Source organism: Geospiza fortis, unplaced genomic scaffold (assembly GCF_000277835.1).
Source record: "Geospiza fortis unplaced genomic scaffold, GeoFor_1.0 scaffold413, whole genome shotgun sequence".
In the NCBI taxonomy this organism is placed as follows: Eukaryota; Metazoa; Chordata; class Aves; order Passeriformes; family Thraupidae; genus Geospiza; species Geospiza fortis.
The window spans coordinates 260,483-284,707 of record NW_005054386.1 but is presented as its reverse complement, the minus strand read 5'-3'; positions in this window follow the sequence as shown (position 1 = coordinate 284,707).

Below are 24,225 nucleotides of genomic sequence, written 5' to 3'. Positions count from 1 at the left end.
AGGCTTCCTCAGGACTAGTGTCCTCCAAGAGCTGCTCTCTCCTCCCAGAGCAGCACAGTCTGAAAGAAAGGAAAGAGATGGGGGCAGACATCAATCTCACAGCTGAACTCCTCCAGCTGCTCAGGACCAGGTCATTTTTGTAAGAGCACTTAGATGAGAGGATGAACAGCCTGGGAACTACCAAGGAAACACTTGGCTAGGTCCCCTCCAGGTCACCGAGCACACGCAGGGCAGTAGAAGCAGCTCCAGGCTCTTGGCTCAAAGATTTGGTGGCAAAACCAAAAAATGTGGTAGAAGGGATTTTCATTTTGCAGATTCTGCCAATCTGTCAGGAGATGCTGGCAGTGATAAGCTGCACAGAGATTTGGGCAGGCAGCAAGGGCAGGTAGGCTGGGTGCAGGCAGGGGTGGTCAGCACATGTGGAGAAGACAGAGGGGGCTGAGAAGATGTGACCATAACAGGGCTGTTAGAAAGGTGTGTTTGGGGTGGGATTATCAGGTCCTAGAAACACTCAGGGGTAGTGACACCCACCAGATTCTGAGTAGCCCAAATGGTCACAGCAATCAAGCCCTGCTGGTGCTCAGCCTCTCTCCAGGGCAGAGGGAACAAAGAGAAATAACGAGGCCAGAGTGGCTTTGCAGCTCCTGCAGGCCAGGTAGCCCAGCTGGCCTCCAGTGCTGCAAGCTCAGCACAGCCTGCATCCCTCAGCAAAAGCCCAGAGGGCTGGGCCACCATGCCTGAAAGTGACAGCTGGCATCTGCATGGAATGCAGGGTCCCTCAGCAGGACACAGCATCATCTAAATCCCAAAATAGATATTGGAATTGCCCATCTGGCTCTAGAGGGCTTTAAGGGTCTTGGGGAATGAAGCAGGTGAGCCCAACATTACTCAAAAGGAGGAAGGAGCTTCCCCCTGCCAGACAGAGGATCCTTGTCTCTGCATCAAAATAAGTTTGGGATCTCAAACTAAACCCCTCCAAGGACATGGGGGACTCCTCAACCTACATGCCCAAGCAGTCCAGGGCAATGCTCCTCAGGGAGGCAAGAGTATCAGCTAAGAGGGGCTCAAACAACCCCCTCTGACCTGTCCTGAGGCATTGCTGAGCTCCCTCTGGATATGCCTGCTCTACCCAAAGCTTTGCTCCCTCTCTTGCTCTACTTGCAATTGACAATGTTTTATGCTTGCCTGTTGAATACTGAAGACCTGCTGCCAAGGTAGGTCCTGGCTTATTGCTTTCTGAGTATCAAGTCAAAGAAATCATGAAGAAAACTGCAGCTCAGCTTGAAGTGTATTTTTTCAGAGCATCAATCACTCCCTATAATTAATTAGATTCCTAAAATATACAAGAAACTAAGAAAAACAACAGCCACAAGCTAAGATGACTGCACTCCATCAAAAAAGCTTTTATCTCTATGCAATGAATAAATAACTCTGACGTAACTACACACAGCAGTTTTTCATCAGATGTCTCAGTATCAAACTCTTTCCAGACCTGCTCTGACACAGCTCTCGGCAAATGTGTCGGTGGAAAACCACTGGCCACATTTGCAAGTGGGTCTAAAATCTAGCACAGGAATCCAGGAGGAACTGTTCCCAAGACCTATCAACGCCACCTCCTCCTCCTCCAGCAGTGCCACCTGCAAGGCCCAGCACCCCACAGCTGTTTTAGTCGATAGCCTCACCGCGGAAAGCCACACACTGCTTTCTCAAGGACAAACAAAAGGTCAGAAGCTGAGTGGATATTCCCCAAATCCCTCAGACATCTTGAGGTTGAAAACAAAACCCTGAGTGTTCTAATGCAGCTTTCCCAGGTGGATGGCCAGCAGGGTCGGGCTGTACCCAAAGCAGCACCAGCCTCTGATGGACACTATTCATCTCCAGATTCCTGCTCAGCTGAAGGCAGGATCCGCTGGTTTCGTGTGCCTCCCACTGCAGGGCCCTGAGAACAATTAAACAGGCTATTTCTGCCCACACAATCGGCCCTTTTCAGGGAAGGCTCTTTCATATCAGGCCCATATTGCCACTGCTTAATCAGGCTGAGATTTAAGGGGGCCTGCTGCGAGATGACACAGATTGCTGCCTCCCCCGGGTCAGTGTGTGACCAGCACCCCCTGCACACAGAGCCCCTGCCAAGCACAGCCCTCAGTGCTCCCCTCCCCTGCCTCTGTCCTGGGCCCAAGGGGCTCTGTTTCCTCAGCCATCCCCCAGGTTTTCCCCTCGCTTTGTCCCTCACAAGTCCTAAGTGGCCACAGCACAGGTGTGGGAGGGCAGGCAGCAGCAGAGGGAGCGCGGAGCTGTTCACACATCCCTCCTGTCTCCCATGTCAGCCCTGGAGACAGAGCCATGTCTGGGTGCAGATGGAGCCATCTGCTCCGTGTCTGGCAGCTGCAGCCCGGCAAAGGGCAGGGCTGGCTGCCACGGCCAGCCTGAGCAGCCAGAGCAGGGCAATGCTGGCTGGGGGCACTGCCAGCAGGGAGGGGAAAAGAGGATGCATGGAGCCCATCCACCAGGTCAGGGCTGGAACACAGCACCAGGATCAGCCCAAGCGTTTCCTGAGAGCTGAGACCTTTTGGTCCAACTTCTTCAAGACCTCTGAAAGACTCGGCAGATGCCCCACAAGAGGCACTGGTGAGGGATTGTGACTCCAAAGGGTGTAACTCTGCTAAGGCCCTGGATTTACCTCCTGTCAGGGTGCTGGAGCTAAGCAGTTTGCCTTCCCACATGGGCTGTGCAGGGGTCCTGCAGCCTTGCCCCAGCTTGGTGTTAAAGCTGCTGCGATGTGCAGAGATGGGGCATGTGGGCCCCAGACAAGCCTATCTCCAAACTTCTTCCACCCCAGCACAGAAGAGAAGGGTGTCCAACGCAACAGCACCATCACCACCCCACACCTCAAGACATTTCCAGCCTACCTGGCAGCTTCCACCTGATCCCAGAGCCCAGGAAAATGCTTCACCCAGGTCAGAACTTGCTGTTACCCCATGCCCAAAGTCTTCCCTGACTTATCAGACCAAATCCTTAGGCTGTACACATGGCTTTGCACAAACTCTACAACTGTGGCCGGCAATGTGAATTTTTTCACATCAATTTCTCCTGAGATACAGCTGATGCTGCACCTTGCATCTGGCACCTGTGGATGGAAGGCTGGATTGGAGCCCTTCAGATCCCTTCTGACACCTATTTTGCAGATTATTTCCCCACTCAACTTCAATTTAAGAGAAGTCTTGCCTGCTAGGAGACAGAAACCTAGAACCATTAAGCTTGCAAAAGACCTCTAAGATCATCAAGTGCAACTGCTAACCCAGCACCACTCTGTTCACCACTAAACCATATCTCCAAGTGCCTTTTCAACACTTCCACATGTGCTGTTCTTGAATTCCATCCAAAATCTCCCAGCACCTCTCACAGGACTGCATCCAGGGAGGTTCCTTGCAACGGGCTCTGCCTTTCCAGCTCCCTCCAGCCCCTTGTCCGTGCAAGTCCCTGTCCCAGCTCACTGCTTCCCTCAGTTGGCCACTCTCAATCCTCCATGATCCCTTGCAATTCCCAGCACTGGTGTTTGTGTAAGAGGATACAGTTGGCTTTGAGCTGGGTTCCTCATCTTGCAGCAGCTTAAGGCCTAAGGAGCCTCCATGTATCCGGGTGAAAGTGGCGATCAGGAGGGCTGCAGCACTGCTCTGCTCTGGCTGGGCCCTCTCAGGCCTCCAGACCCTCTCTTGTTACAGCTTCTTTGAGCACTGTCTTTTACCAAGGCACTCATCAGCATCCCTGCATGGGATATCTCTGAAGATCAAGACAAGCAAAGGCCTCTTTGTACAGCAGGGGAATGGGAAATCAGCTGGACATTGCAGCAAGCTCTTGACAACACATTAGTTGCCCATCACTGGCTTTGCCTCCCCTGGAAAACAATCCCATGGGAAATTCCTTGGAACCACACAAAGAGCAGAAAGCGTAGTTTCAGAAGGAAAAGTGTCAGCAGCGTTCCCTGAAGGCATTGTTTATGATAATTGAAATATATAGATTTATGGGGTCTGCACTGGCATGACCACAGAGCAGGCAGCTGTGTGTTCTGTGCCCAGCCCTTTCCTGTGGCAAACCAAAAATCCAGCGTTGGATTCTTGGTGTCAGCACTGCCAAAGCAGAGCTGGGCTAAAAGTGATGGAATGAACAGTACTGTGCATGAACTCCCATCTAAATAGCAGAAGGGCTGCTTCAATTTCCCACACATTCATAAAACTCAAACAGTTTAATGATCAAAAGTGTTAGGGATGTATAGTTTTACCCCAGCTGAAAGGCATCCTGGTGGTTTTGGTTTGCAGAACAAGAGCAGGACATGGAGGAGAGATTTGTTCCTGGGGGAGTAGGGAGTACCACAGGGTGAGATGAGGGCAAGGATGGTGCCCCCATCTTCACCATGACCCCTGGGCTGCTGGAACCAAGAGCAAATCAATGTGCCATTATTGCCAGGTATGGCTTTAATCCAAGAGTCCCCTCCCACACCAAGTGGCAGTTGTGTGGCAGATGAGCATCCCATCTCAGACAGATAATTCCTCCACAGCAAGGTGGCTCCACCCCAAGCAGGTTAGAGGTGATCGAGGTCACTTTGGAAGACCATCATGGCCCACCATTAGCAACAGCCACAGCCTATTTCACCTTAATTAAGACACAGTGACACGAATCATTTAATTGGTCCTTAACTAGGATCTGAAACATTTTTAAGCATAGAAAAATAAACCATTTGGCCGATCTTGAGAGCCTGGCCTTCATTCTCTCTACCTTGGCTTCCCCTCCATGTTTTTCTAAGTCCATGGGGACTTTTCCGTTGGGAAAACCCACACCAGGCTCAGACCAGCATGCAAACAGGAGCTGGCAGACCCGTCATTTCCTCCCAGCCGAGCTGGCACCACATCAGGGCTGTCACCAGGTCTCTCCTGTCCCACTTTCCTGTGACTGGATGTCACTGCATGGGAGCGAAGCCTTGGAGACTCTGGGACCAACGTGCGCCGTTTTCTAGGACAGCGTGTTCCAGCTGTGAGCTCCTCTGAGCATGCTGGATGTGCTGGAGATCCAGCTCCTCCTTGGGCACAGCTTGTAGCACCCCAAAGTCAGCTTTAGGCCCTGCTCTGTCTTGGCCACTCCTGTGGAGCCTGCTGGCAGAATCTGGTCCCTCCCAGGGATGCTTTTACTCCATCAGACCCCGTGGGAGGGAAGGACTCTGAAGTCCTCACCATAGAGAAGCCATTCCATGAAAAGCCTTCCATGCACCTTGATCTGCCACAGCTCCCCACCCTCCTGCAGCCCTGTGGCATGAGGGCAGAGGGAAGACCCCTCAAAACCCAAAGTCTGGGGTTTCCAGAGCTTTCCCACAGAAGGGAAGCCCAGAAGCCTGTGCTGGGAGAGGCTGTTGCTCCTTCCCAGTGCCCATCATCTCCCAGGGCAGTCTTGCTGCTGCTCTTAGCTGTGATATGTTGAAAGCCAGACACCAAGACACAGCAACACCAGTAAATGGAACTGCATGGGAATAGGAGCATCTGCACTCTCACAGTGCTGGAGATGCCTTGGCTCTGTTTTATCTGGGCTGAAAGAACTCCTGGTCACTGTTCACAAACTGACAGGACTAAGAACCCTTCTCTGCAGGTAGCCCTGTTTCAGTGGTCCTGTTCCACAGCTGTGTGTGTGCTAGAGAGCAATCCCATGGCAATGCAGCTGAAGAATTTTGATACAAACCACAGCAAGGCATGCCCAGCACCCAGTGGGACAGGAGAGCCAAGTTTTCTCCATCAACCTGAAGCACAGGGAACCCCAGCAGGCCCAATCTGCAATAAAAACAAGAAGTGTCTATCTGAGCAGCCCAGTTCCTGCCCCAGTTTGTTTTCTCTGCAACAAATAAATCATTAAAAAATTCGGCAGATCCAATAAAACACAGGTCAGTCCATCCCTCACCCTATTCTCCAGCAGCCGGAAAACAGCAGCCAGCTGGAGCTGGCAGCTAAATGGGAATCTGAGTGCATGTCACAGCCTAAAATCCCTTCTCAGTGGAACGAGGCCTCAGCATCTGACAGAGCCACTGACAAATCACTCTGTCACCTTGGAGCTCTGTCACAGCTCTGTGCTGGACACAAGTGCTCAGAGGAGGCTGCTCAGGGAGGCAGAGGCCCCTGGGCTCTGTCAAATATGATGCCCAGCAGCATCCCAGGACTGCACTTCCTCCAAAGGAGCCTTGGCTTTGTGACCTTGAGGAGAACCACACCAGGATTCTGACCCTTCTGCAGAATCAGGGGAAATTATTTTAATTATTGGATTCCCTTGTCTTCCCCCACCACATCTCCACCAGCTTTTCTGCACCCTCTCTCTGCTGCTTCCTCACATGTGCTGTCCCTTATTCTCTTCCTCCCTGTCCTTCTCTTCCCAAAGATGCTGCCTGAGAGCAGCAGGAAGCAGAGCAGGGACATTCCCCGTGCTCAGAGCAGAGCACAGGGCCACCTCCAAGCCCCTTGTCAGAGCTTTCAGTGCAGACCCCCCTGGGGACAGCAGGTTTGGCCCCTGGTGGCAGATTCCTGCCCTGCCCCTCTCCATCCCTTCCTTGCAGGAGGAAAACTCTGCAGTGCAGCACTGTCCAGCAGCTGGGACACCCCCCAGACTCTGCCCTGCACCACAACACTGACCCCTTACAAACCACAAATAGTTAATTATTAAGTTAAAAAGAAAAATAATTTAACTGTCATTTCTTAATGGAACAATTTATCCTTAAAAAACCTTATTAAAAAAAAAAAACGCATCTCCATTTTTAGTTTATTAGAATAAAACACTATAGAACTCAGAGTTCGATAGTGAGTTCTATGTAATAAAATAAATAAGAACTAATAAATAAATAAAAACTAATAAATAAAAAATAAAATAAAATAAATTAAAACAAATAAAAAAGAAAAGCAGTCCAGCTGCATCCCAAATCCCTGCCTGCCAGGACCAGCCTGTGATTTCTGAGTGAGCCAGTCCTGCCAGACCCCTCGGGGAGCTCAGACAGGTCTCCCTGACAGGCTGGGAGCTCTGGGAGGTGCCAGTGGTGTGTGCAGCAGCCCGGGGGCAGCTGAGATGCTGAGCTGCTGTCAGCTCCCGCCCACCCTGGTCCCTGCCCGTGTTTTTCCAGACACTGCCACGTCCTGGTGATCTCTGAGCTGTGAAGTGAAGCTGCTCCAACAACTCGGCCAGCTGCTGGTGCAGACACAGCTGGGGGGACAGGCAGGACCTGCAGGGCCAGCAGGATGCTCTCCATGGCCATCAGCAACCAGAGTGCTTGGGATCAGCACTGATCAGGAGCCTCTGCCTCCTGTGCAGGCAAGCCAAGGGGAACAGACGATGCCTGTGAGCCCCTGGAGGCTCCCAGAGTGGTGGATTGCAGTCTGTCCATCCCACATCCTGCCCCAGCACATGCAGCAGAGGCAGCTGCCAGCCAGGAGGGACGATGCTGCACGGGGAGCAGCAGACTGTCAACTTTTTCACCCACAGCAACCATTCCATGGTCCAACTGGAACCAAGCTTTAACCAGGAGAAGCCTTCAGTGAGACCTGCAAACAGACATTTTTGGGTTCTTCTTGTAGCTAGCTCAAAACAGTGCAGAACTAAGAGATGGACAACCTGAAGCTGGGAGGTGAATTTCAAGCACAGAAGAGATACTAAATAAATGCTGGGACATTTTCACTCATCTCCAGATGAAATGAGCTTTGCTTGTTCATCCTCTCAAGCTTCTTCCAGCCACCATAAAACTTCTACGAGGTAATTAAGATGCATGAGCAGTCATACATCTCTGGGAACAGTGGTTTTGAGGAGAACTCTGGTGAGCAGCCCCCTTGCCATCACAGCAGCTCCTCAGGGCCAGCCCCCTGCACGGCCCTGTGCCCTGACCCAGGCCAGGCCAGCCACGCTTACTGTGTTTTCTTCCACCAACACAAATCCCTTCTAATTCCCTCTAAACCGTTCCTTGTCTCCATCAAAGCACAGCTCCCTCCTGCTTTTCCTGGCGGGGATTAGTGCAGCCCCACGGAGCAGGGACAGTGACAGAGCAAAGGCAGAGCTGGCCCTGCCTGTGCCTCTCCCCACATCCCTGCCCTGATTCCATGGCTAATCCAAACCCATCACGAGCTGGCAGTGGTCACAGAGGCTGCTCTCTCCCAAAGTTCTCAGCTATTTTCCCATCCTTGGCTTGTCTTCTGCCCCATCCCAATTGCCACTCCGCTTTGTCCTGTCACTCCTTGTTCAAGATTCCTCTCCAGCCTTTGTCAGAAGGCATCCCACATTTCAGGAGGGCTTCAGCCACTGGAGTGCATTGATGCTGAGCAGGAGACCACTGTGCCTTGAGGAGTTATGGTGCACCCATGCCCGGGCTGTGCTGGGCTGTGCTGGATGTACCGAGCACATTCCAGGCTGGGCTGTGCCACATGCCTCCCTTGCCCATGGGAAAAGCTCAGCAGGATATTGCAGCCCATGGCAGCTCCCACTCCAGCACAGCAGATGAAGCACCTGTGTGGCCCTGCCTGTTTTTAACAGTGCAGCAAGGAGACCTTGTGAGAACACCCTTGGCAGTTGTTTTCTTGGAAAGAAATTATATAATGAATGACCAAAAGGGAGAACTTCCCTCCCTGGCTTGGATCTGCTCTGAGACATGGGAGAAATCTGCCCAGAGTCTGTCTGATGCTGCACAAATGTGGGTGCCAGCACCTGGAAGGTCTTATTTACTCCCTAGATACTCTCTTTATTCTGCCTCATTGAGCGGTTTGTTGAGAGAGTTGTTGTTGTTGGACTTTTCCAGGAGAGAGCCACCTCGCTGTCAGCTCTCTCTGGGGCAGAACAGAGGGGCAGGGAGGACTCTCACCCTCCCAGGACTCGGGATACACGGGGTAGTGATGGAGGATTTGGGTTAAAAGGGGCCAGAGGGCAGCAGGGAGGGGAGTGCCTGGGGGGAAGAAGCCAAGGCACAAACCCTGCAGCTCTGCTCAGCCTGGGCTCACTCTGCATGCCAAATGCTCCCTGCTGTGCATTGCTGTCCCTTGCCATGGTTTGTCCTCTCGGGACACGGGCACCAGCCCCAGCCAGGATGTCCCGGCCGTGCCTGGACCACTCTGCCCCCATTGGCCAGCCCTGTGCCTAGCAACGGCCAATCCTAAGAGTCTATTTGCTGGCTACTGGGTAGGAAGATGCTGGGATTCCTCCCTCCCACCCTCCCCAGCCTCCAGCATTGATCATTTCTGGCTCCAAAGGAAGCCTCTGGCACAAGCACAGGGACGCGCACACACACACACACACACACACACACACACACACACTCTCTTACTTCCCTGAGGCCCCTGCTCCAAGAGAGGAGCATCCCAGGGCCGCCCCCGCATCATCTCATGCTGCAGCTTCTACTGCAGCGTGATGCGTCCCCAAGGCAGGTCCCAGATGGGAACACAGCACAGGGGGAAGAGAGGAGAGGAGAGGAGAGGAATAGCTGCATCCACCTACAGCTCTGCACAGAGCCTCCTGGCTGTTACACCTTGCCCAGAGGCTGCAGCTGGGACTTCAGCCCCTCATGTTGTGGATCAAGGGGTAACCACCAGTCCCACCAGCCAGGGCTTTCCTGGCTTTGAAATGAGCCCCACCTCCCCTGAACCAAAAATATGGGAAAACAATGTGGCTGCAAACCCTTGTCCCCAAAAACAAAACAACTGAGGTTTCCCTTGTTGTTCCTTCAGATGGAAACTGCAGATGAAAGAAGCAGGGTGAGATGGAAATCCACAGGGAGGAACATGGGGAAAGGAATTCCCTCTGACTCCCCCCATTTTATGAGGCCAGTGCTGGAACATCAGTCCTGACTGCAAATGAAACCTGAAATTGCCCAGATCTGAGGCTGGAAAATTTCTTTAAACTCTTTGCTTCCTTGCAAGGGGTTAAAGTGTTGCACATGTAGGGGCTGACCTCATGCACAAGGTGAGGAAGGAGAGACTGGGACCAGCTGGTGTTCTTCTAAACCCTGGATAATGTCCCTTTTCAGCTCTGGTAAGAGCTAAGGACCCTGTCAGGAGCCGGCAAGCCACCCCTTAGCATGGGGTTTGTGTCCCAGTCACCTGGGCACATCTCCTTAAGAGTGACATACACCCTGCACCCCAACTCTGAGGGCAGGGAAGGGCTGGAGTGGGACAGGCTGGCAGCCCATCAGCGCAGCACCCCCCTGGGAAGGTTCCTGGAAACCTGCTTCTTCACAAGGGCATTTCTCAAAAAGCATGGAAAGTACTCTGCATTTCATCTCACAGCAGTCAGATAAAAGTGGGGAGGAGCTCAGGAGGCAGCTGGAGATGGGAGTGAGCACCTCCCTCTTGGCCTGTCAGTCTGACACAGGCACAAAACAGCTCCAGCATGGTCATGGGAAGGACGTGAGGAGGGGTTTGTTCCCCTGTTGGGCTGCAGAGCCATCAGCAGCCCCCTGGGCAGGCGTGGTGGGCAGCACGAGGGTGAGCAGGGCACCAGGTACCGGTGCTGCTGAGCGGGGCTTGCTGGGGCAGGGGCACAAGTCTGCTCCAGCCTCGACCCTCAAAACCATCGTGGGCATGGAGAATTCAGGCTTGGGACCCTCCATCCTGCCACATTTGCACAGCCCTGGGGAGCACAATGCCACAAAACCCTGGGACAGCCTGGGACCTGGCACCTCCAGAGCCTCCTTCAGGGGACAGCAGCAAGCCACGGAGCAGAGCCCAAGGTCAGAGCTCCGAGGTCCCACACCCTGCATGGCTTGGCCATGGTTTTCCCTGCCAGGTCCTCACAGGGATGTGTGACTCTGGAAGGACACAGCCCTTGGGATGCAGATGTGTGACTCTGGAAGGACACAGCCCTTGGGATGCAGATGTGTGACTCTGGAAGGACACAGCCCTTGGGATGCAGATGTGTGTGTCTCTGGAAGGAGACAGACATTGAGATGTTGCCCTCAACACCCCCAGATCTGGGCTGAAGGTCCCCTGGGATGCACCAGCACGTGGGGAATGCCTGGGAGGACTGGCAGGGGGTCAGCAAGAGTGAAGCAGAGCAGAGGAGCTCAGGCTAGGTCTGCCTGTGAGGACACTGCAGAGATGAGGGTGTTCTGCAGTGGTCAGACCTGAACTGAGGCTTTGACTCCTTCCCTCCACATGCCAGGTGGGATGAGGGAATCTCACAGGAGCGTTTGCTGTAATGAGTTCAGCTCCAGCAGTTAAAGCTAAGGTGAGCTTTTTTTTCACCTCAGGTGCCTGAGGTGAGCTAAAACCTCAGGCACCTACCTAACCCTTGTGTGATTGAGTCAGAGAACTGGTGGTAACTTTTCAGGCCCTCGTGCTGCTGCTCTGGATCTCTCAGCCCCGGCCGCTGCGCTGACAGCGTCCCAGGCTCCCCGAGGCGTCTGTCGTCTTATTAGCACAGCCTCCACTTGGGATTTATCCTCCATCCAGAATTTAAGCTGAATTTATGTATTAACTAAAGACTATTAATGCCAAAAATAAGTGGAATGCCACTTGCTCAGCAACACGGGCCTTACGAGGAGCCACGTGGCACAGCCAACCCACCCAATCGCAACCCCAGGGAGGCTTTTTATAGACACCCACGGCTGATGGAGTGCAAGCTCTGCTCTGCAAGCATCTCATTGCAGGGGGAGGGGAGGGAAAGATCCCCACATCCATGGGCAGGAGGCACGGTTCCCTTGCCTCTGCTGGCTGGGTAAGCAGCCAGGTGGAGCTAGGAAAGGTTTGGGAACGGGTTGTGGCGAAGCTGCCTCGTTTCCCTGCCACGAACACCCACGCACGCTGCAGGCAGCTCCTGACACACAGAACACACTGCTGGGTGCCTCAGTGCAGCATCTCAGCATCAAGGGGCCTCCACTTCCCCCCAGCAAGACTGCTCGGGGGAGAAGAAAGGTCACCCGACACTCTACAGCTCCAGCTGATGGTGGCTTCTGTTCCCCAGGTTGCCCCAGGGTATTTCTGCCTTTGAGTACGTCTCACCCTGAAGCACAGAGCTGTCTCAGCTACCAGCAGAGTGACACTGATGAGACTCTGAAGGCTTCTCCAAGGACTCTGATCTCCACTGAGAGGGATGCAAAGCCCAAGCAGCAGCCACAGTGCTACATCTGCCATCAGCCCCAGGGAGCTCCCACTGCAGCAGCCGAGGCACAGAAGGGTCAGAGGCAGGGGAGGGTGGCCCTCGTGCACTGAGACACCACAGCCACCTGCCTGGCATGGCCTCTCCCCTGCCACTTCTCCTTCTCCAGCTCCTCCCTGAGCCATCCTGCACCTTTTGCCAAGGCAGACTGAGCTGTGAGTGTGGGATGGCCATGGCCAGCGCGGGTTTGCTGCTCTGGCAGCTCTCCAAAGCACATCCACTGTGCTGGGCTGGGAAGGGCTGCTCTGGCCACAGCACAGCCTGTGGCCCAGGGCTTGGGCCAAAGGAACATCTGGGGAACAGCTCACAGGCTGGCAGTAGGGGTGAGCTGGGCACAGCCTCTGTGCACAATCCTCCTTGGGGCAGCAGCTGCTCACAGAGCTCTGAGCAGCAGCTTTAGGCTGGGCCAGGAGCCCCAGGCAGGGCTGTCCTGCTTGTCCCAGGACACGGTGCATGGACAGAAGCACCACTGTGCTTGCAGTCCCACCATAAGTGGAATCACAGAATTTCTACAGTTGGAAAAGAGCTCCAAGATCAGAAAGTTCAATCCTTAACCCAGCACCAATGTGTTCACCACTAAACCACGTCCCCAGGTGCCACATCTACACATTTTTTCTCAACATTTCCAAGGATCATGACTCCACCACTGTCCTGAGCAGCCTGTTTCAATGCCTGACCATCCTTTCAGTGAAGAAATTCTCCCCAATATCCAATTTAAACCTCCCATGGTGCATCTTTACACCACTTGTTACCTGGGAGAAGAGACCAACCCCCATCCCCCCAGCTCCACCCCTCCTGTCAGGGATTTGCAGAGAGCAAAAAGGTCCTCCCTGAGCCTCCTTTTCTCCTGGCTGAGCCCCCACAGCTCACCCAGCTGCTTTTGGAAAAGGAAAGAAGGAGCTTTCCAGGAACTTGCGGGAAATATCCTCAAAAAATAGGTCTAAATGGAAAAAAAAGGTCATTGAAACACCTTCACATTCTCAAGCAGGGTGCAGACTCGGAGAACACTGCAGAAAAAGGCACTGAAGCCAGCCTTCAAAACACGTTAGGGTTTTCTTCACTCAGCTGCAATTATCATTCTGAAAGCTGAGGATGTGCGATGGGAAAGAGCGTGCGTGGGCGGGAGAGAAGGGGGAAAAGAGAAAGACAACAGCAGCATGGAAGGAAATTCAACACTGCCAAATGAAAGCCACCGTGACAGGCAGAATTTACTTCCTTGCAAAAGGGCTTCCCGTGTCACCCGTTACAGAGAGAAGGAGAAAAAATCCATTATTTTGAAGAATATAATCCATGAAAATAAGAATTCAAGGAGGAGGGCTCCCCTCAGGTAGAGCTAGAGGATGACCCCACTTTCTGCTGTTCCCCCACTCTCCAACAGAAGATGAGTTCAGCCCAGCATAGAACTGCTCCAGATAAAATCCTGTTGCTGCCAGGTGTGTACCTGCTACAGCAAACATCTCCAAACCTCCAGGTCCCACTGCTGGGCAGCTTTCTGCCCCAGGGACACGGATATGTGCTCCACAGGCTCCACACTGATCTGATAACTCACCTGGGAGCACCACACACACCTGGTACAACCTAGTTTTTAGCAGGAGATGCCCGGTGTGTGGTGATCCCACACAGGCACTGCCCACTCCCGTGACCACCCATCCCTCCTCCAGCCTGGCTGCAGGTGTGCCATGGCTGGGCTGTGCCATGGCTGGAGCTGTGCCATGGCTGGGCTGTGCAATGCCCGGGCTGTGCCATGGCTGGAGCTGTGCCATGGCTGGAGCTGTGCCAGCATAGAACTGCTCCAGATAAAATCCTGTTGCTGCCAGGTGTGTACCTGCTACAGCAAACATCTCCAAACCTCCAGGTCCCACTGCTGGGCAGCTTTCTGCCCCAGGGACACGGATATGTGCTCCACAGGCTCCACACTGATCTGATAACTCACCTGGGAGCACCACACACACCTGGTACAACCTAGTTTTTAGCAGGAGATGCCCGGTGTGTGGTGATCCCACACAGGCACTGCCCACTCCCGTGACCACCCATCCCTCCTCCAGCCTGGCTGCAGGTGTGCCATGCCTGGGCTGTGCCATGCCTGGGCTGTGCCATGCCCGGGCTGTGCCATGCCTGGGCTGTGCCATAGCTGGGCTGTGCCATGGCACCAGCTCTGCCCCTGGTGACAGCAGAGCTGGCAGAGTGGGACATGGCTGGCCCTGCTCCTCACACCCCCAGCCCACAGGAGAGCTCCAGTTCCAGCTCTGCCCACACTGCTGGGATCTCTGGCAAGGCCCAGGACTGACCCACTGCATCCTGGAATGAGGAATGAGACACCTTGGGCTCTGCAGCCTCCTTGGGCCGCAGTCAGAGCCTGGGCAGGGCTCAGCTGAGCTGTGCTCCAGGTCAGGTTAAATTTCACCCCACAAGTGAAGCACCAGGGGCTGGACTGCTTGCTCAGGGGCTGGTCCTGCTCTCCTGGCTCTGGGACACAGCCTGAGGGGTGGGAAATTCCCTGAAGGCCGAATGCTGGGAAAGGACACTGAGTTACAGAGGAGATGATGGGAAAAGGAGCTCATCCATGCACCCCCTCCCAGCAGGTTCACACGAGGCTTTCAGTAAATCTTGTGCAACATAAGGAAACATCCCAGCTGGAGAACAGCTCTGCCCACGAGGCCTCAGCATCCCTCTTCCCACAAGGAAGGCCCACAAAGCCTGCAGCCATCTGTGCAGGGGCAGGGACTGAGTGACCTCTCCCTAAGGTGCCACTGTCAGGCACAGGACATCCCTCTGGCTGGCCAGGATGGCCAGGACCCCTGCCAGGGGGCTCAGAAGCCCTGGCACGGAGCCTAAAACACCTGTGGGTTTGATTATGACCCGTGGAGCAAATTACCAACCTTAGATGAAGATCTGCAGACCATGACAGTTTAGGTAGAATATTAGTGAAGTTATTATGGAGTGGAAAAGTAGATTTTAGGGTTTTTGGTATGGGGGTTCAGGAGGCAAGATGAAGGAATCTGGGCATGTCCAGCCTTTCTCCTTCTTCTTCTTGGCCTCCATCTTCTGCTGTGATGGTGGCATTTACAGTTTGGTTTAGAGTAGAAGCTCACTGTCTAACACAGGTGATAGGTATTGGAAAGTCATTGTAAATATTGTACAGGTAGTTTTTAGTATAAAATGATAACACCGCCCTGGGAGCAGGCAGAGCGCCTGGAACTGCTGGATGGACCTATTATCTATCTATATCTATCTATTATCTATTTTATAGATAAGACACAATAAACAACCTTGAGACCGAGAACTGAAGGGCTCTGTCTCCTTCTTCAAGCACCGGGATGGGAAAAGAGACTTTTAACAATCTTGGGGTCACTCTGACAAGCTAGAGATCCCAACATGCCCCCCTACACCAGAGCACACACAGCACACACCTCCCCAGCACCCAGAGGAGAGCACCAGCCCCTCTCCCCAGCTCAGAGCTGTCTGGCACCACGGCTTGAGGAGCCACCTCCAGCCCCAGGAGCAGCGAACTTGCAGCCAACATCCAGCATGGACAACAGGCAGCTGTCAGCATCAGCCAGTGAGGGAAAACCACAGCCACCATCCCAGCAGGAAGGCTTCAAAAGGTCACAGCTTCCCAGTGCACCTTCCAGTGTGCCCATGTGCCCTTCTTCATGTATTTATGGTTTGGGAGTTACCAGCTCCTCTCCTGGATGCTTTAACACCTAAAAATGACTTTTGCTGGTCTCACCTCTCATCAGCCAGTGTCACACTTCACCACAGGAAGGCATTTCCTCTCCTTGCTCAAAGAAACATCCAGAGCCTCCTTCCTGCAGTGATTTTATTCCCTGTTACCTGTGTGGCTGCAGTGACATCATGTGTGTTCTTGGCACACTCAGCTCTTTTCCCCACAGGCGTATCTCACTGCAGGCAGGATTCCCTCTGCTTCCTCGCACTGTGCTGTCCTGCTGTGAGAGCTCAGGGCTCCCTGCCCCTGTCCTGACGCCACAGAGCAGGAGGGGATCCAGCCTGCAGTGCCTGGGAAGGGAGGGGAGGCCTGGAGTCATCTGCAGCCCCAGGCAGGAGGGCCCCTGGATTTGCTGGCTCAGCATAGGCAGACAGTGCTCTTGTCTGTGCTCTCCCTGGGCAGAGCCTGCTGAAGGAAACCCTGCCTGCATGGGTTTGGATCACCTGTGTGAAAAATGCATGTATTTTATGATTGGTTTTTCGCAAATATTAAAATGAATATTCTATGTGTTGTGTTAGAAAGTGATGCTGTGTTAATTCTCTTAAGTGCTGTGTTAAATATAGTTTTAGGTTGTAAAAATTGTTAAAATAGAAACGATGCTATGTAGGATACTTTTTTAAAGAAAGGACTTGCAGTGAGATAGCAGCCCCAGGACACCTAAATCTTTCAGAGAAAAAGAATTTATTGCCCTCTTGTCAGAAGAAATGAATTTCTTCCCGCCTCGAAGGTGCTGTCAGGATTCGGAGGAAGAAGTTGATGATGACCAGACAGAATCCTGTGTTTGAATGGAATTTATGCATCATGTATGAAGTGCATGAATATGCAACAGGTTATTGTTTTTAAGGGTTAATCCTCTGTTAACTGTGTCCTTTTTCAGGCTTGTGCTGGCCAGAAAAAGGTACCTGGACATCCGTAACTCTTTGTATTTGTTGTCTCATATTGTCCTAATTCAAATTGTCCAAATTATTATTACTCTAATTGTATTACTATTTTTACAACCATTTTGTTACTATAAAACTTTTAAAATTTTAAAAACAAGCGATTGGCGTTTTTCACACCTGCCAAGTGACACTGACACGCGGCACCCCGGAGGACTGGGGAAGGGTCCTGCTGGCAGCTCTGAGGGTCATTTCAAGCCACAAAACACATCCCTGCTCCCTCAGCTCCCTGCAGCAGCTACAGAAGTTCTCAGGCAGCAGCAGAGCAGCCTGCCTCGCCACAGAGAGCATCACAGAGCTGCTCAGCCCTCCAGCAGCCTGGGAAATCCTCTCTGCACGCCATCGCACAGCATCGAGTGCCCTCGGGGATCCGTGCTTGCCGTGGGTACTCCCAGCTTGTGCTGAGCACCAGGAAAGCAGCCTGGCTGCCAGAAGCCTGCATGTCACCAGGAATGGACTGACAGAAATCGTCTCCTCACACGTCACAGCTCCCCCACGCAGATGGAGAGTGCTGCTGCAGATCAGAGGCAGGGCTGGGCAGTGCCAGTTTCTGTCCTTGTGCATCTAACACCTCTGCTGGGAGCTGAGCTTGGCTGGGAAACGAGGTGGCCACCCAAGGAGAGACAGCACTCTGCTGGTGATGCTTTGCAGGTCTCTGGCAGACCCTTTGCAGGAACAAGGAGAGGCCTCCAACCCCAAACACCACCTCAGATGCCCCCAAGTGCATAAAGAGCCCCTGCAGGGTCTGCCAGCCCCCAGGGCAGCAGCTGGCAGAGGGACAGCCCTGCACCCCGGGCCATGGACGGTGCTGAGGTGCATCAGAGACCGGTGCTGGAGGGAGGGGAGGCGTTTGTTTCCATTTCTGGTGATTTCTGGTGCTGACACCCTGCTGGGAACACAGCACAGCACCAGTGCTCCCCAGAAGAGCATGCAAAGCAGCATCCCCCCTGCTTGTCAGGCAGGGAATCACTGCATGGGGATGCTCAGAAGCTTTCCTGTGGTCAGTGGCACAGATGGGAGCTGAACCAAGTCTCAAGCACATCCCCCTTGCCTGCCCTGGTTCCCTCCAGACCACAAAGCCACACGAACACCCCTGGCTGAGTGTGGGCAGCACCCTGCCCTGAGAGCAGCCCCCACACAAACATCCCCACACTGGAATGGGCCACAAAGCTCCTTCTCATGGTCCAGGTGATGGAGATCAGAGGAATTACTGCTCACAGCACACCTCTCCTGGGGCTAACACCCAGCACTGCCTCAGCACAGGCTGTGCCTCACCCAGCACAGCCCATCCCTTCTGCCATTGAGGTGTCTGGGGAGCTGCAGAACCAGCAGCTGCACCCCAACCCTGCTGTTCATGGAAGCATGGCCTCAGAGACCCCCAATCCTTCCCCTCAGTGCCCCACAGCACCCTGCAGTGAGGCTCTGGGTGCAAGAGGACCTTCGGGTGACCCCCTGCCTGCTGCCTCCCATCAGCACCCCAGTTCTTGTAGGTATAGAAAAAATCCTAATTCCCATCCAAACCATCCTACATCTACTGCTATATCCTACCCAATGTTCAAAACCCTCAAGGCCTTCTCCAGAATCTCAGCTGCATCTGAGCCTCCCAAATCCACCAGAATACCTGACCCCTACTAGGTTTTCCCATTCTTCCCTACAATCCTACTTGGGCATCATTTGGCCCTGTAGGTTCTGCAGCATTTGCCAGAACTTGCAGCTGCTGTTGTGCCTGAATGTCCAAGGAACAATGACAGCCATCCTACAAACCAACAGCCATCCAGCCTCTTGTGTCCCCCACACCAGGAGGACCAGCTGAAATCACCAACCTGGGCAGAAAGTGCCAGAGAAGAGCAATCCTGGTGCACTCCAGACCTCCACCCCAGCTGCAGCCTCATGTACTGACACCAAGGCATCTTCTGGGAACACTCAAGGTCAGGGCATCACTGGGGGATGGAGCTCATTTGATGTTTGCCCATCAGCAGGGCTGAGAGTGTTGCTGCTGGAATGGGTGATGCACACACTCTGCATGCACACAGAGAGTGCCAAGGCAAGCCAGGAGCTGCAGGAAGGACCTGGCAGGGAAACTCCTCCAGCTCCTTCTTGCTGCCTCAGCTCTGCATATTTGGGGATGTATCTGTGGGATTCAGGCTCTCCAGTGCTGTAAGAAAGGCTCTCCAGGTCTTCTCAAAGCTGTCCATGCCAGGGCCCCCAAGGACAGAAATTTTTGCTTCACTCCAGCCCAGGCAGGCAGTGAGTGTTCCATCACCCCATGAGAGGAGCCCCTGATGTTCCCCAGATCCCCCCATGGAGTCCAGGCTGGGGCTGAGCCAGCCTGGCCGCCAGGATGGGGAGACAGATCCTTCTCCCAGCAGAGACACAGGGAGAAGGTGGCTGAGACCTCACTGGCAGAGGACCTTCCCAGGGATGCTGGTGGCTTCAGCTGGACTCCCAGCAGGGCCAGCCTGGGTGAAGGCTGAGAGCAGCCGTGGGGAGACTCAGCCAAACACATCCACGCTCCTTTTCTCCTCTGCACCAAGACACGCAGAAGGGCAGCTGAGGAAGACTGAAGGAGCGGGAGGGGAACACCTAGAGGCTGAGGAGCACTCCCTCCTCCCCTTGCTGTTACTACCACCCCATGGACCCCTGTGGAACACCTGACCCCCAAGCAAGGCATCCTGACCCGTGGCTGCTGCTGCCTGTCACACTCCCAGGGCTAATGAGCATTTTGCTAATCACACACCCACACAGCTCTGTGTCGTGGCAAAGGCCACATCCCAGCACCTCAGGCTGGCAGTAGAGGCTGTGCCTGGTGCTGGTGTCCCCTTGGTTTGTCCCAGGCTGCCACTCCGAGCAGCAGGAGCAGGGTCCGGCAGGGACAGGCTCCGGCCAGAGCTCCTGCATCGCTGCCAACGTTGAGATAGCCCAGAAAGCAGACCCAGTTCCAGTCCCTACCCTCCTGCCAAGCCATCTGCCTGCCCTGAGACCACCGAGCGGCTCCTGAGCAGCGTTCTGTCATTAGGAGCCATTAGAGAGAGTGGAGGAGCAGTGATTGATGATAATGAATGCAAATACCTGCCTTCCGACCCCACACTGGCAGGACCTGCCTAGCTCTGCCACTAAGTAGTACAGTGTGTCCTTCCACAGGCTCTGCAAAGCATTCCCATCCTCCTCAGCCTTTCCACAAGCCATCAGGCACAGCACTGCCCATCTAGACCTGCCCTAGAAAACCATCAAACCCAGGATCTGCTCTCCATCAGCCCCGAGGCTCTGCTCTCACCCGCAGATCCTACAGGCTCATTTCCAGCACCTGAGCCCACTGGGAAGGCTTTCCCAGAGTTCTCACCTTCATCAGGAGGGCGAAGGACAGGGAGAGAGAGGGGGGCAGCAGGGTGGGAGCTGAGTGCTCTGTCACAAGTGTGACACATCCCTACTCGTCAGGCACGTGTGTCCCATCGCAGAGAGGAGCTGTGCCCAGAGACAACAGCAGCCAGCTCTGCCCCAGGAGGTCACCAAAGACGAGCTGTTATTCCTGCAAAACCAGAACACATGCTGCAGCCTGCAAGGATGAACTCAGTTGCCCTCCAGTGACAGGAATACAGGAAAGGAAGGCACTGTCCTACTGCAGGCAATGGGTGTGGGGCAGGTGGGGGGACCAGAGAGAGCCACTGGGGCCACCAACTGCAACAAAGAGAATCCAAGCACTGTCCAGGCCAGGAAGAGCTGCTGTGGGCAGAAGAACCTTGTCCCTGAGCTACAACATTCAAGATGTAAATCATGTGCTCCCCTCTAGGACCAATCTTCTGGGGTACCTTATATTTTCCATCCTCTTATCCAGGGCAGAGCTGGACCATGGGGATTCAACAAGAGCAGTTTTTACTGCCCATTCAGCCCAGCCTTTGCAGCACACAGCCCAGCCCCAAGCTGCAGCAGCCAAGCTCTGGGAGCACGGTCATTGAGCAGAGAAAGAGCAGCACGGTGATTCATCTTCCTTTTGATCTCTAGCCTACCCTTGCAGGCTCAGTACTCTATCCCCAAAATTTTGGGCAGTTGGCAGGGTGGAGACGTTAAAGTGCTGAGAGGTGCTGGGGTTCCACTGCTGCACAGCCAATCCGGCAGGCAAGCAGAGGCCTGGCTGCCAAAGTTTCCAGGGAGATGAGCTTCTTCCAGAGCCTCCCCTCTCTGAACACATCCACCGAGCCCCCGCCAAGGACAGGACAGGCATCCTCTGCCATCTGTGACTGTTCACAGGGGTCTGAGGATGAGGGAAGAGATGAGGATCTGACTCCATGTTTCAGAAGGCTGATTTATTATTTTATGATCTATATTATATTAAAACTATACTAAAAGAATAGAAGAAAGGATCTCATCAGAAGGCTAGCTAAGAATAGAAAAGGAATGAAATGATGACAAAGGCTTGTGGCTTGGACAGAGAGTCTGAGCCAGCTGACTGTGATTGGCCATTAATTAGAAACAACAGCATGAGACTAATTACAGATTTACCTGTTGCATTCCACAGCAGCAGATAATCATTGTTTACATTTTGTTCTTGAGGCTTCTCAGCTTCTCAGGAGGAAAAATCCTAAGGAAAGGATTTTTAGTAAAAGATGTCTGTGACAGCCGGACAGAGCAGCTCGGAGCACAGAGAGACCTCACCGGGGAGCAGGGCACAGCCTTCACCTTCAAACGGCACCGTGCAGGCACCACAGGGTGCTCCAGCACTTGGGGAGGGGTGAATTCACATCCTGGCAGCCTCCTCTGCTCAGCAGAGAGGGGCAGGGCGTGCTGACAGCTCTGCTGCCCGGCTCAGCTCAGGCTCTTCCTCACCTCCCAGCACTTTGTCACCAGGCTCCTCTGCAGTGACAATTCCTCAGACGACCAGAGTCGCCCACGGGCTCGCAGCCTCCCAAACCTGCTGCCCCCACGGATCGGTCTCCTGGAGCTGCTCCTGCCCGAGTGCATCGCTCAGCTCCGGGCCTCTCCCTGCATCTGCACCCTCACCTGCCCTGGGCCAGCACAGCTGACCTGCAGGAGCCCAGGTGCCGTGCCAGGGCCAGCCCAGCTCTCATTTACACTCAGCAGCGTCACACATTGACTCGGGAGGGGAATGGAGATGAGGTGGCTCCAGCAGCAGCACGCAGTGCCCCAAACCTGGCAAAGCAGCAGCTGCTCTGCGTAGGAGCCGTGTCACAAGCACCTCCTCCAGTCTGCTGGGAGAGGCACCCTCAGCCCAGCAGCATGGCACCAAAACCCATCCCTCGTGGCACTTTGCAGCAGATTTTGGGGTGTGCCAAGTGAAGGCTCCAGGCCCTGGTGCCCATGGTGCATCTCACACAGCCCAAACGAAGCAGGGAGCTCAGCTGTGGCAGAGCATGGCTCCCTTTTTGCCTGGGGATGCAGTTTATTGCCTCTGTGCTCCCAAGCATGCCCCAGTTCCTGATCCAGATCCAAACCCAAGTCAAGGTGTCGCCTGTGATTTAGAAAGGGCGTTCTGCCTCAGGGCCCATCTCTAAGGGCTGTCAGCTGGAGGAGCACAAAGAGCCACCAAGCAGCAGCTGGGGCCTGGGCTGGGCACGGAGCAGCCCTGGATAGAGAAATCAGCACTGCTGGGATCACTCAGGAGATGTTTCAGTCTCGTCTTACTCATGGAGATCCTTGGGGAGATGCTTTATTTAGTCAAATATTTCTGAAAGGGGGACTGAGAAGCTGGCCAGGCTTTGCTCCACACATGGCACATGTCTGGGAGGGGGAAAACTCTCTTGTGTCAGGCACCACTGAAGTCCCTTGGACCTGCAGCTTTGGCAGAACAAAGTTCCAGTTGCCAGTTCCTGGATGGCTCATCTGGGAGACAAGGAGCTGACCTGGCCATGAGGACCCAGCCACCGCAGGTCCACTGCAGACCAAATCCTGTATGAGAGGATGTAAGAGAGCACCCAGAATTGTGCCACCCTTGTGAGAGGTCACAGCTGTCTGCAGCACAGTGACCATTCCCCACCTGCAGAAACTCAAGGCAAGAAGGAAGCAAGTTTTTGCTCTTCTGCAAACCCAAAGAAGTGTGATTTTCTGAAGGTGGTGAGAAACAGCTTCAGACAGCTCTAATTAGCAAGGTGGTGCGTGAGATAATCCAGCTTTACTGCTCTGTGCTCCACAGCTGTCCTGGGATGAAGGCAGAGTACGATCACCAGTAGCTGGAGCCCACCCACACCCCTCCCCTGTGCCTGCCTGCCTTCCAATGATCTGCAGGATAGTGAAGAGGGATATTTTTGCATGAGCTGCTGGTCCAAAGTTGCCAGTGCTATTTCAGGCAGCAACACCTACACTGTAATCCAGAGGGCTGTATTTTCCAGCGGGCACTTCAAAATCCGGCCTCCCTCCTCCCCTCACAGGCCAGCTCCAAGCAACCTGGCTCCAGGATAAACAGCTCCCAGCATTATGTGGCCACTGAGGCCAATGCCACAGCCCCAGCACGTTCTTGATTCCCACTGGGACCAAGACACCTTCAGACTGGAAATAAAATAAAATAAATACCTCATCTCACAAGAAGTACCAGCTACAACAACAGGTCCTCTGCCTGCAAATCCTCCCAGGGATCTGCCACCACCAGATTACCTGCCCAGGCTAAGCTAGCTAATCCTACAGGCGAGTGGCAGAGCTCGTCCTGGAGCTCAGCAGCGTTTTCGGTGAGGTGCTTCAGGAGACGTAGGAGCTCTAATTAAAGCTACTTTGCAACTCACTGCATATGGAGGCAGGGAGACATTTGTTCCTCTGTGAAAGCAGAGAGCCTGGACAGGTTAAATCCCCGCTCTCCTGTGTACAAAATATCTGCACATAAATGTTTCACACAGGTAGAGGGTACTCAGGCAGAGTGGGCAGGAGATGCTGACACAAGGTACCCCTAAAGACCAGGAGGATGAGGGCCACAGGCCCCTTTCTGGATTCAGATCAGGAGTTGTTCCAGTGGGGATAATGCTGCCAGCTCCTTCACCAGTGAGACCCAGCACCGTGCCTTGCACCTATTTCCTCCTTGATCTGTGTGTGTAGGCACAAAGGAGATATGAGACCATCCAAAATTAAGGAGCTAGAAGATACAAAGAAAAGAGACAGGAGGAGAAGCAATAACAGGAATCGTTATATAACAGCATGAAAAAAACCCAATAATACTCCCAGTGCAAAAGAGGTTTCAAGATGGACAAGTGGGTGGTGAGACCTGCAGGATGCCAGGCCCCAGGACCAGCTGCTCCCTGTGTGCCAGAGGGATGAAAACCATGGCTGGGCAGAGCTGCAGAGGCTGCACCCCTCTGGGGTCTGTAGGTGGGGAAGTTCCAGCCTTCAGAGCCTGCCCAGCAGTGAGATGGCCAAAGTGAGAATCCCCTCCCTGGATCTCTGCTCAGGGGGCACACAAGAAGCTGCCCA